The sequence below is a fragment of the Halichoeres trimaculatus genome, unplaced genomic scaffold (assembly GCF_033239565.1).
Source record: "Halichoeres trimaculatus isolate MK-OKI-2021-1 unplaced genomic scaffold, fHalTri1.1 fHalTri1_scaffold_2, whole genome shotgun sequence".
NCBI classification, from domain to species: Eukaryota; Metazoa; Chordata; class Actinopteri; order Labriformes; family Labridae; genus Halichoeres; species Halichoeres trimaculatus.
In genome coordinates, this window is record NW_027437180.1 from 28,555,580 (window position 1) to 28,569,013 (window position 13,434).

General features: G+C 39.1%; 2 long non-coding RNA genes across 3 annotated transcripts; both read left to right on the plus strand.

The window, feature by feature from the left end:
- The first annotated feature begins 2,470 nt into the window (after positions 1-2,470).
- Positions 2,471-3,112, plus strand: LOC141802072 (uncharacterized). Its single transcript, XR_012599454.1, has 4 exons — positions 2,471-2,538; positions 2,635-2,708; positions 2,823-2,891; positions 2,985-3,112. It is a non-coding gene; the product is annotated as an uncharacterized LOC141802072 (long non-coding RNA).
- A 4,102-nt stretch (positions 3,113-7,214) lies between these two features.
- LOC141801304 (uncharacterized) lies at positions 7,215-9,672 on the plus strand. Of its 2 annotated transcripts, none has more exons than XR_012599384.1 (4): positions 7,215-7,258; positions 9,222-9,295; positions 9,418-9,483; positions 9,601-9,672. It is a non-coding gene; the product is annotated as an uncharacterized LOC141801304 (long non-coding RNA). The 2 variants fall into 2 exon arrangements; XR_012599383.1 differs by lacking the exon at positions 7,215-7,258 and adding an exon at positions 9,083-9,124.
- The last annotated feature ends 3,762 nt before the right edge of the window (positions 9,673-13,434 follow it).

The following is a 13,434-nucleotide window of genomic DNA, read 5'->3' on the forward strand; positions in this document are numbered from 1 at the left end:
GCTACCACAACCACTGCTGCTGCTACCACAACCACTGCTGCTGGTGCTACCACCACCACTGCAGCTACTCCCAACCAGGCCCAGTTGATTCAAATACTCCTGCAATTGTTAAACACACTGAGCTAAAAACAGCCATCACCAGCAACTAATGCAGCCTGCACTACAACAATTTAAAATGTTTAAAATCGAATTAGTTGTTTTGCCAATGTTGTTTATGTAGGATCTGCATAATAAACTTTGGAAGCAGAACACTTGGACTGAAACAGTTTTTGTGGTTTGTTTATCTGAGAACTATTTATTTAGTTGTAACTGAGAGGACTGAAGCCCAGATACAATCAGATGAATAGAAAGTCACATTACAGCAGGGTTTGGTACACTTGTGAGTCACCGTTAACTTTGTACATGGCTTCATCATGTTTTTATTAATGAAAAAAAAAAAGAAACCACAACAACAACAACAACAACAATATTTCATTATATTAATTGTCAACTAATTCGGGCTGTAAAGGGTCAACATGCAAAAAGTCCCAGATTGATGTCTTCTAAACTCTTCCATCCAGTCTTACTAGTAATGACCAAGTTTTGTGTACCATATACTATAACAAAACTAATGGATGCTATGACCATTTTAAAAATGGTAGAGGAAGGAGAGAGAGAAGAAATTTTGGGTTTGTCACATGCTACAGAAGGGAGAATAAAATTATATCAAGGCTGAAACCAAGAAAATCCAGAGATGTACTGATCCTTTTTTCCTCATCTAGTGAGGATTCTCAGGGATCAGGGTCAGAGAAATCATGAAAGTCTAATAGAATAGAATAGAAATAGAATAGAAAATACTTTATTTATCCCCAAGGGGAAATTCAGGAGTCACCGCAGCATTTAAGAAAACAAAAGTAAGAAAGAGTATAGAAAGTGCAGAAAAGTCCATAAGAAATTAGATGACGACATCCCGTCCACCACTCGTCCACCACTCTCCAGCCCAGCCAGCCTCCACCTCCACAGGGTCCAGGACTGAGCCTCCCCAGAAGTCTGTTCAGTCTCTGTCTCCTGGATCCTGTCTGCTCACAGCAGGTGAAGCTCCTCCAATGTGGGGCCGGCGTCCGATGTCAGCTCCGTCAGCCACGTCCGTGAACAGCACGATGCCGCTGGGTTAGCACGGCTAGCTTGTCCATCCCCCGGAGCTAGATCAACATGGATGGAAGGACAGGTCCACGTCGTCACCTCCCAGCTCACATCCGAGAACCAGCACGTTGTCCTCACCTCCTCCTCCTCAGCTCGAGGGAAATCATCAAGCCCTACACTAGTTAGCATTGACATGCTACAGGCTGCTAACAGCTAATTTTGCATGTAAACAATGCAGCCATGGTTACATGTAGGATCTCCAGACAAACACAGGAGAAAAGTAGTAAAAAATATCGCCGAAGCCACAAAAAGTTTGGTGTCCGTGACCGACAATGAACCATACAAAGTGATGATCCACTCCAAATACAAAGATTACGAAAAAGAGACAAAAAAAATTACAAGAAACGGACAAAGACGAGAGAGCTGCTGCAACAGGCAGCTACTTGGGTAGCGCCTAGCAACGTATGACATGACATGACATGTAATGTAATGTAATGTAATGTAATGACATGTAATGACATGTATGTTATAAGGATTTTTTTTTCTGTGCACTTAAATGAACTTTTCCTTAGCCCCATGATTTCCTAATGCTGCAAAGTGCTCTGTAAATGGCTGATCGAAATGTGGTACGATTGAAGTTTTAGATGAGGAGGTATTAAATTTAATCTTACATTGATATTAGGTCTTTGTAAATAATTCAAACCAGGCGTATAAATTGATCCGCTCTTCTTATAACATGTCTTTAAATAAAATGTGTTATTGTGTTTGTACTGTATAAATAAATATAAATGATTTATTGACAGAATTGGGGAAACCAAAAGACCTGTAAATTGTTTTAATCCAAAGTTCCCTGGTGTTCCAAGGAGAAAATACATATACAATGATAACATCAGAGTTGCACAGTATAGGTACTTAGGTCAATATGACAAACAAATACTAAATCATTAAATACAACAGGCTCATTGAGCAGTGTCAACATTTCTTTTCCAGCTTTCAGGGGTTTTCTGTCCACAAATGTTTTGCAATCTGGTTTAAACATTTTGTCTAGTGTATTAATAAAGATCCAAGACACTTTGAGAAGGCCTTAAGGATACCTGGGCTAAAAGTGAGTCATGACTGAGAAAGCTGAGACTCTAAAGGGTTAGAGTTTGACACAGAGACTATTGACAAAGGTGTAATACATTGTTCAACATCTTATCCAGGTGTGTCTGATAATAACCACTTACACCTGTTTCCCAACCTTAAAATGTGGAGGTGGAGTATTTCCCAATATTTGCTGTTTCCATACATAACAATCCGCAAATAAGATAACATCGTCTCAAGTATGTGTATAAAAGAAGACTCCACATCAAGAGAAGCACTACAACAACCTCCTCGATCATCTGTGACAGTCTGCTGAAGTTGAAGGACTTGAAGGTAAATATCTGAACCTTTTCTTTCATATTTTTTCTTATTTAGGATCAAGGAAAAACTCACAGATCAGATAACAACCGCTGCTTCTCCATTCAACAGGTCTGATCTCTATAACCATGCTGAAGGTAGCACTTGTCCTGGGATGCCTCCTGAGCCTGGCTCTGGCTCATCCTGTAAGTATCAGTGTCAAACTTGCTATAAAAGCCTGTATGGTTCTATGATATAATTAGTCTTATTTTAAGATATAATGAAGGAAATACAGAAGTTTGCACTTTTTTTTTGTACAGGATGTGGAGCGCAGGCGTCTTGCTCGGTCGACTTCTAGTAGTTCTGATTCTGGTTCTAACTCAGATGAAGTGAGTGTCTGCTCCTTAGGCTTTGCATTCATGTAGAATATCAGGCAAACGAACTTGCTTTAATTTGACAATGTTTCTGATTTTCTTCAATAGACTACCACCACCACGGCTACCACAACCACAGCAGCTGGTGCTACCACCACTACGGCTGCTCTCAGCACAGCTCAGTTGCTTGCATTATTCCAGCAACTTTTGGCCCAACTCCAAGGCTAATAACAGCCATCACCAGCTACTAACGCAGCATGCTCTACTACAATTTAAAATGTAAAATTGAATTAGTTCTGCATAATAAACTTTGAAAGCAGAAAACTTTTTGGACTGAATCAATTTTTCTGTCATATTGTCTGTGTTTTTTTTTTTTTCAAATGAAGCTGTTAAAGAGTAGAGTGAAGCCCAGAAGCAATCAGATGTATACATGGTAGCACTGTTGCTGTTTTGTAGCGGTTGTGTTTCTATAAACAACCATTTACTGTGTGGATGCACTTCATTGTTAAAGCAACACAGCATCTCACTTTGGTGTTTTCAAGTTCCGCAGAATAGACTGCCATGAAGAAATCTTTATCTTGTTTCTGTAACTCTCTGGTGCCAACTTGCTATCCTGGGGCTAAGTGCTTAGTGTTGCAAGCAGTTATTATCATTTGCAGAGACAAACCCTTCCAAGCAGCAATAAGTACAGAAACTCAGTTGTTTGTTTGTAAATAACATTTCTAAAACATTAGTGGCACTGGAATGTTTTTTTTTTTTTTTTTTTATATATATGTTAATTTTTTCAGCCCTAGATGGCATAGCAGCAAGCTAACCTGTACACCCACTTTTTATGGAGTTTCAGCTCCTCCTCAAGAGAAAAACATGGACCCAGGTTGTGAACTAACACCACAAGGAAATACTGAGCTCCACAAGGATGATTTTACTCATTTATATTGGTGGTGTGGACATGTATCATATTGCGAGTACAACAGTTGCCTTGGTATATTTAGATCTTGTCATTATTTTCTAATGGGTTAGCTAATGCTGTGCTGTACTAGAGACTGCCTCTTTGGGGAAATTAAAGTTTTCATTCACAAAGTCTAAAGGTGCTTTCGCACTGCAGGACATTTTCCAGGAACTAGTGACTTTTTGAGGTATTGTGTGCTTTTCTATTGCAGGAACTAGGGTCCAAATTTAGCAGTGGGATAAAAGATCTACCCCTTGAAATGGTCTGGCTGGTAGGTAAAATTTTCCTGATATTCAGGAAGTATAGAGGCTAGGACCTGAGGGCTGAGCATTTTTGATTGGTGGAGCACACCTGTGATTTTATTTTATCCTTCATCCACAATAACATTAAACACAGCGGTGATCCACCGGGGCTTAAAATCCCCTTAAACATTCATTGTCTTTGAGCCTGAAAGTGTGAATATGTCATTCTAAGCTATAGGTGATACAGTGTAAAGAGTTACGCTGTAAACAGAAGACTTATTGATGAGTGTTTCAGCGGAAAACAAATAGTTCAAAGAGTTGTTGAAACACAATGGGGTTCTTGTGAATTTATCCTCCTTGAGGTCAAATGCTGCCACCTGAAGCATAAAGACTACAGAGAGCTGTTTTAAACTTTATGAAGTGGCTTTAAGCGATGTTACTCTGCCATTGCTTTTCTTTCAGATGTCAAGTCAACAAATCCATCTGCAGTGTAATAAAACACCTTTAAAAGCAGCACAGGCTTAATATCCTCCATGCTAAAAGGCTAAATGAAGCTTAGCGAAAGTTCAGTCAGGAAGACTGGGGGCACACTCACACACACTTCTGTTCACTCATTCTTTCCCGCTTTGTCTATCAGCTGACTGGGAGGCGCGTCAATTTTTTCTCTGTCCAATCACATCGTTTCCGCTTCAATCGTTAGCCAATCATTTCTTAGCTGTCAAAGTTTAAATGCCATCTCTTCTGCTCGTCAGCTGTCTTTCAGGCTCGCGTCTCGACCCTCCTCCTCCCCAGACACCCCCAGTCTTTATGGCTCAGTCCTCTTTCTTCAGCCCAGCAGTCGTCCGCCCTGCAGCTGCAGATTGCAGTTCGCAGCCTCGCAGTCGCAGCCCAGCAGTTCTCAGCCCAGCAGTCCGCAGCCTGAGTCCGAAGTCCGCAGCCCGCAGTTCTCAATGAATCACAGATCAAGCTTCTTAGGACTATCACCACCACCAGTGTCTAGACTCCATCGGTGGATATCATAATTCTCAATGTCATTGCACCCCCTTTCATTTATTAATTGCTCAATGATTGATGGGGTCTAACCGCCAAACTATCTTTGCATGCATTTGTTCATTAAATTGGTTCATAACCCTTTATGGTGTTTAAGTCTCTCCTGATTGAACTAAATGCAGTGTTGCCCATAACAGCGCTGGCCTGTCTTAACCTTCCTTTTGGTGTCATGGGATGTCCTTTGTTGTTGATTTACCGTTCTCTAATTGGTTTGGGGGTGTGTTTTGATTACTTTTGTTCCCCCCCCCCCCCCCCCCCCCATACATAACTGGCCTGATTTGCGTCATCTACCCTGGTCATGGGTAGATGGTGGGAATGCAGTCAAAGATGGCCTCGGGAGTTATGTAGTTCAGTTGGTGAATGAAGACATAAATAATGGCAATAAGAATACATTTCATTTTTATTGACAAAAAAAGTAAAGCAGCAATAAATAAATGATTAATTGCCCTTATTTATTGTCACTTTTGTTTCTCTACTGTTTATTGTGTCTTTTACCTACCTGCTGTTTTAAATTATTCTTAGCAACATTTATTTTAATTGATTGTGTTTTTATTCATTGTGTTCTTATTGATCTTGATTTTAAGCCTGTGCAGCACTTTGGCCAACTGGGATTGTTTTAAAATGTGCTATATAAATAAAGTTTGACTTGACTTTGACTTGTCTTAAATGGAAACCTATCTCAGTGGGTGCCATGACCAGAGTAATAATGGGAACTTTGGCTCTTTTCAGAAAGCCATCTTTTTCAGCTCAGCTCCCAAAGGAGAGCCAGCCCTTTTGGCTCCTGAATGGCTCCTAATTTGGTTTTATTTGTAGAGTCTTATTTTAGCATAACCTGACAAATATGAATGATGTATTCAGTATCTTTATTAGAAGCCTCACAACTGCTTCATTGTTAGCATTTTTTCTGTTACAAAAGCATACTTTCTTACTTTTTTGTAACATATGAATCAAACTTTTTTTTTCTGCACAAAGAAAACAAAGAAGAGAACGTTGCACAAAAACCCACAGAACATTAACAGAAATGAAACAGGACTTAACTCGGCATTCAAACAGCGTAATGTCTTTAAACTGCAGCCAGATGCTGCTTGCAGGTGTCACTCAAATTTATGTGTTTTCGTGATGCGTCACACTCTTCTCCTCACTGCTGTCTGCTATCACGCTCATTGAGTGGGTACAAGACGCCATACCTGACTGAGTATCTCCCTCTCTGCTATTACATGATGGTATGCTCTTATAGCTTCTTCTTTAATCACAATCAAAGCAAGCCGTGAGCAGAGCTGAGTGACTGAGAGCTCAGCAATGTAAGGAAAAAAGTTTGGAGCCGGCTCTCACTGAATAGGAGTCGACTCTTCTGTTACATCTAGAGCAGAGACACATCTGATGTCTTTGGCCGTAATATGTATGATAAAGGTTTATAATACATCAGTTTGCTTCCTGTGCTGTTGTTCTTGGGCTATTCAGCTTGGTGGTCCATGAGTTTCTTTTGGAGGGATAAGTGGAATTAGGCCTGAAACAATTTGAGAAACACTACTTTACATGTTCATCTGCCTGCTTCATTTTACCAAGTGTCCCTTTTTTTTTTTTTTTTTTTTTTTTTTTTTACAGAAATCAAACATTGAGTTATATTCCTTAAACTTTTCAGGCTCTTTGAATCAACCATCACCAATTTATGTTAAGATAGATCGTGAACTACTTAAAAGATAAAACTAATGGCCTTTGATACCAAGGTGTCCTTTTAAAATCTGTCCTATTTATTGTTCAGGTTTTTGTTTTAGCTCAGATGTGAATCTTGAGAAGCAAAATGTACTTTTCATTGTGTAGGATGGCAAATAACCTTGAGAAGAAGGAATAAAACAAAACAAACCAAAGGCGTCTAATGAATCATCATTCCTGAAATGAATTATCAGATGAAATCTACCAACCAATTGCACCAAGGCGTGGCTGAGATCAAAACTTCACCAACATGTTTCTTCATCTGATAGAGATTAATCATTTCTCATTATGTTTCCAATTAAAACTGTTTGCTAATGAGATTACATCGTCTCCTGTATGTATATAAAAGAAGACTCCACGTGAAGAGCAGCACTACAACAACCTCCTCGATCATCTGTGACAGTCTGCTGAAGTTGAAGGACTTGAAGGTAACTGAACCTTTTGTATCTTTCTTTTTTTTAAATTTTTTTTTTATAGTCAAGGAAAAAAGTAACTGATCAGATAACACCAGCTGCTTCTCCATTCAACAGGTCTGATCTCTGTAGCCATGCTAAAGGTAGCCCTTGTCCTGGGATGTCTCCTGAGCCTGGCTCTGGCTCACCCTGTAAGTATCAGTGTCATACTTGCTATAAAAGCCTGTATGGTTCTATGATATCATTAGTCTTGTTTGAAGAAACAATGGAGTAAATGCGAAGTTTGTTTTATAATTATTTTTCTTGTTCAGGATGTTGAGCGCAAACGTTTTGCTCGGGATGATTCTGGTTCCAATTCTGGTTCTGACTCTAACTCTGGCTCAGATGAAGTGAGTACAAGCTCTTTCTTCTAAGACTCAGCATTCATCAAGCATAATGGGCTACTAGTAGAATCTTGTGAAATAACCTGGTGTCAATTTTGACAATGTTCCTGATTTTTAACAGACTACCACCACCGCAGCCACCACCACTGCCACCACCACCACCACCACCGCGGCTACTACCACAGTGGCTGGTGCTATCACCACCGCTAATCTAGCTACATTACTCCAGCAGCTTTTGGCTCTCCAAAACAATAAAGAGCCATCACCAACTACTAGTGCAGCCTACATTTTCCATTTTGAAATGTATAAAGGAATTCTTTGTTTAGCTGATGTTGGCTTTGTCTGATCTGCACAATAAACTCTCAAAGCAGAAGAAATTGTGGACTGATTCAGTTTTTGTAGTCAATTTCCCTGAGAAATTTTTGTCAAATTTTTACAGAGAAGCGTGAAGCTGAAACACAATCAGACAGATAGACAGTACACCCACAGCTGAGTCTGAACACTTGTGGGTCACCATCAGCTGTGTACATGGCTTCATCATATTTTGTGCTTTATACTTTGACATGCAAAACATCCCAGATTGATATTTTTCTGGTTTTACTACAAAGCTGTATGGCCTTATTGTTTGCCTCACATGCTTAATTTGTGCCTTCCTTTTACTATGTTTTTTGTTGGTGAACTAAGCTGCTCATTCACAAAGTGAAAAAGGACAAAATGAAATGAGAAAAAAAAATACAAAAATGTTTCTGCTGTCGTGTTGGATTGTTGTGATTTTCTTCAAACAGAACGCCTGAGCTGTAGGTTGTGTATCTTCATCTCTAAAAGTCTTCCTCTGACCTACTCAGCTCTTAACAGCCAGTTAGCATCATATCTTAACAATAAATAAATTAGTATAAATGATTAATGGACAGAATTGGTTAATAAAATTACCTCTAAATTCTTTCACAACAAAGTACTTTTGGATTCTAAGAAAATACAGATAACATGTTACCAGCAGAGGTGCAAAACATACCTAATTACACATGACAACCAATCAACCACAGGGACAATAAGTTTCAGAGATGATGTGTCCTAATCTGTTTCGAATCTAGTTTAAACATTTGAACCGGTACATTAACAAGAATCAACGACACTTCGAGAAGGCTTTAAAGATACTTAGGGTAAAAGTTAGTCATGACTGTAAAAGCTGAGACTCAAAAAGTTCAGAGCTTGAAACAAACACCATAAGCATCAATGCAATAACCCCATTTTAAAATAATGAAGGAATTGTACACCATCCTATCTAGGTGTGTCTGATAATAACCACTTACACGTGTTTCCTAACCTTAAAATGTGGAGGTGGAGTATTTCCTAAGAATTAGTGTTTCCAAATGAAACTGTTTGCTAATGAGATTACATCGTCTCAAGTATGTGTATAAAAGAAGACTCCACATCAAGAGCAGCACTACAACAACCTCCTCAACCATCTGTGAGTTTGCTGAAGTTGAAGGACTTGAAGGTAAATATCTAAACCTTTTCTTTCTCTCTCTTTCTTGTTTGGTTTCTAAGGAAAAACTCACTGATCAGATATTAACAGCGGCTTCTCGATTCAACAGGTCTGATCTCTGTAACCATGCTGAAGGTAGCACTTGTCCTGGGATGCCTCCTGAGCCTGGCTCTGGCTCATCCTGTAAGTATCAGTGTCGTACTCACTATCAGAGCCCAAATGGGTCTATGTTAATGTCATCAGTCGTATTTTAAAATATAATGAAGGAAATAAAGAAGTTTGCATTTTTTATTTTCTTTGTTCAGGATGTGGAGCGCAGACGTCTTGCTCGGAGTGATTCTGATTCTAATTCTGGTTCTAACTCAGATGAAGTGAGTGTCTGCTCTCTCCTCTAAGACTCAGTATTCATCTGGCATAAGTGGTTATTATCATAATCTTGTGAACAAATCTGCTGCAATTTTGACACTTTCTCTGATTCTTCTCGATAGACCACCACCACGGCTACCACGACCACAGCTGCTGGTGCTACCACCACCACCGCTGCAGCTACTCTCACCCAGGCCCAGTTGTTAGCATTAATCCAGCAATTGTTAGCCACGTTGGGCTAAAAACATCATCCCCGACTACTAATGCAACCTGCACTTCAAGAATTTAAAATGTAAAATTGAATTATTTGTTTTGCTGATGTTGTTTCTGTAGGGTCTGCATAATAAACTTTGAAAGCAGAAATCTTTTTGGACTAAATCATTTTTTCTGTTGTCTTTTCATCTGAGAACTATTTATTAAGTTGTTACTGAGAGGACTGAAGCCCAGACACAATCAGATGGATAGACAGTCACACTACAGCAGTGTTTTAAACACTTGTGAGTCACCGTCAACTTTGTTCATGGCTTCATCATGTTTTATGTCCTTTTAACCCTCAGAATCTGAGTGATTTTTGCTTCTCTCACATTTTTACTCACTATAGTCTTATTTTTCCCTGAAAAGTGAAGTCCAGCACCTCTTTAGATTCAGGACAACTATGGCTATAGGCTGATGTAACTCAATTATGTCTTTATGCCGTATAACTAAATTTTGAGGCTTTAAAGGCTTTTTTCACAAGAAAAAAAAGAAAGATTTTTTCTGATTGTCTGATTTAAAAAAAGAAGAAGTCAGTTTGTACAACACACTTTTAGGTAGCATAAAGAACACAGCGTCTGCTCCTAAGGCTTTGCATTCATGTTGAATATCAGGCAATGTTGATAATCTTGTGAAAAGAACTTGCTTTAATTTGACAATGTTTCTGATTTACTTCAATAGACTACCACCACCACGGCTACCACAACCACAGCAGCTGGTGCTACCACCACTACAGCTGCTCTCAGCACAGCTCAGTTTCTGGCATTATTCCAGCAACTTTTGGCCCAACTCCAAGGCTACTCCATTGGCTGATAACAGCCATCACCAGCTACTGACGCAACCTGCACTACTATAATTCGAAATGTAAAATGTAAAATGTAAAAATGTATCATCAATTGAATTAGTTCTGCATAATAAACTTTGAAAGCAGAATACTCTTTGGACTGAATCAGTTTTTCTGTCATATTGTCTGTGAACTTCTTTTTTCAAATGAAGCTGTTAAAGAGTAGAGTGAAGCCCAGAAGCAATCAGATGTATACATGGTAGCACTGTTGCTGTTTTGTAGCGGTTGTGTTTCTATAAACAACCATTTACTGTTTGGATGCACTTCATTGTTAAAGACGCCACAGCATCTCACTTTGGTGTTTCTGCAGAATAGACTGCCATGAAGAAATCTTTATCTTGTTTCTGTAACTCTCTGGTGCCAACTTGCTATCCTGGGGCCAAGTGCTTAGTGTTGCAAGCAGTTATTATCATTTGTAGAGACAAACTCAGTTGTTTCTATAAATTATATTTCTAAAACATCAATGCCATTACTGGAATATTTTTTAATGTGTAAATTTTTTCAGCCCTAGAGGGCATAGCAGCAAGCTAACCTGTACACACACTTTTGATGGAGTTTTAGCTCCTCCTCAGGAGAAAAACATGGACTCAGGTTGTGAACTATAAGCACAAGGAAATACTGAGCTCCACAAGGATGATTTTACTCATTCGTGTGGGTGGTATGGACATGTATCATATTGCGAGTACAACAGTTGCCTTGGTATATTTAGATCTTGTCATTATTTTCTAATGGGTTTGCTAATGCTGTGCTGTACTAGAAACTGCCTCTTTGGGGAAATTAAAGTTTTCTTTCACAAAGTCTAAAGGTTCTTTTGCACTGCAGGACATTTTCCAGGAACTAGTGACTTTTTGAAGTACTGTTTGTTTTTCTATTGCAGGAACTAGGGTCCAAATTTAGCAGTGGGATAAATTTTCCATCCCTTGAAATGGTCTGGCTGGTAGGTACAATTTCCCGGATATTCAGGGGGAATAGAGGCTTGGACCTGAGGGCTGAGCATTTTTGATTGGTGGAGCACACCTGTGATTTTATTTTATCCTTCATCCACAATAACATTAAACACAGCGGTGATCCACCGGGGCTTAAAATCCCCTTAAACATTCATTGTCTTTGAGCCTGAAAGTGTGAATATGTCATTCTAAGCTATAGGTGATACAGTGTAAAGAGTTACGCTGTAAACAGAAGACTTATTGATGAGTGTTTCAGCGGAAAACAAATAGTTCAAAGAGTTGTTGAAACACAATGGGGTTCTTGTGAATTTATCCTCCTTGAGGTCAAATGCTGTCACCTGAAGCATGAAGACTACAGAGAACTGTTTCAAACTTTATGAAGTGGCTTGAAGCAATGTTGCTCTGCCATTGCTTTTCTTCTTTCAGATGTCAAGTGAGCAACGAATCCATCTACAGTGTAATAAAACACCTTTAAAAGCAGCACAGGCGTAATATCCTCCATGCTAACAGGCTAACTAAATGCAGTGTTGCGCATAACAGCGCTGGCCTGTCTTCACCTTCCTTTTGGTGTCATGGGATGTCCTTTGTTGTTGATTTACCGTTCTCTAATTGGTTCTCATAATTGGCCTGATTTGCACCATCTACTCTGGCCATGGGTAGATTGTGGGAATGCAGTCAGAGATGGCCTCAGGAGCCATGTAGTTCAGTCGGTAAATGAAGACATAAATAATGACAATAAGAATACATTTCATTTTTATTGACATAAAATAGTGGAGAAATAAATAAATGATTATTTACTCTTATTCATTGTCACTTTTGTTTCTCTACTATTAATTGTGTCTTTTACCTACCTGCTGTTTTAAATCATTCTTAGTAACATTTGTTTTAATTGATTGTGTTTTTATTCATTGTGTTCTTATTGATCTTGATTTTAAGCCTGTGCAGCACTTTGGCCAACTGGGATTGTTTTAAAATGTGCTATATAAATAAAGTTTGACTTGACTTTGACTTGTCTTGAATGGAAACCTATCTCAGTGGGTGCCATGACCAGAGTAATAATGGGAACTTTGGCTCTTTTCAGAAAGCCATCTTTTTCAGCTCAGCTCCCAAAGGAGAGCCAGCCCTTTTGGCTCCTGAATGGCTCCTAATTTGGTTTTATTTGTAGAGTCTTATTTTAGCATAACCTGACAAATATGAATGATGTATTCAGTATCTTTATTAGAAGCCTCACAACTGCTTCATTGTTAGCATTTTTTCTGTTACAAAAGCATACTTTCTTACTTTTTTGTAACATATGAATCAAACTTTTTTTTTCTGCACAAAGAAAACAAAGAAGAGAACGTTGTACAAAAACCCACAGAACATTAACAGAACTGAAACAGGACTTAACTCGGCATTCAAACAGCGTAATGTCTTTAAACTGCAGCCAGATGCTGCTTGCAGGTGTCACTCAAATTGATGTGTTTTCGTGATGCGTCACACTCTTCTCCTCACTGCTGTCTGCTATCACGCTCATTGAGTGGGTACAAGACGCCATACCTGACTGAGTATCTCCCTCTCTGCTATTACATGATGTTATGCTCCTATATCTTCATTTTAAATTACAATCAAAGCAAGCCGTGAGCAGAGCTGAGCGACTGAGAGCTCAGCGATGTAAGGAAAAAAGTTTGGAGCCAGCTCTCACTGAATAGGAGTCGACTCTTCTGTTACATCTAGAGCAGAGACACATCTGATGTCTTTGGCTGTAACGCGTATGATACAGGTTTATAATACATCAGTTTGCTATCTGTGCTGTTGTTCTTGGGCTATTCAGCTTGGTGGTCCATGAGTTTCTTTTGGGGGGATAAGTGGACTTAGGCCTGAGACAATTTGAGAAACACTACTTTGCATGTTCATCTGCCTGCTTCATTTTC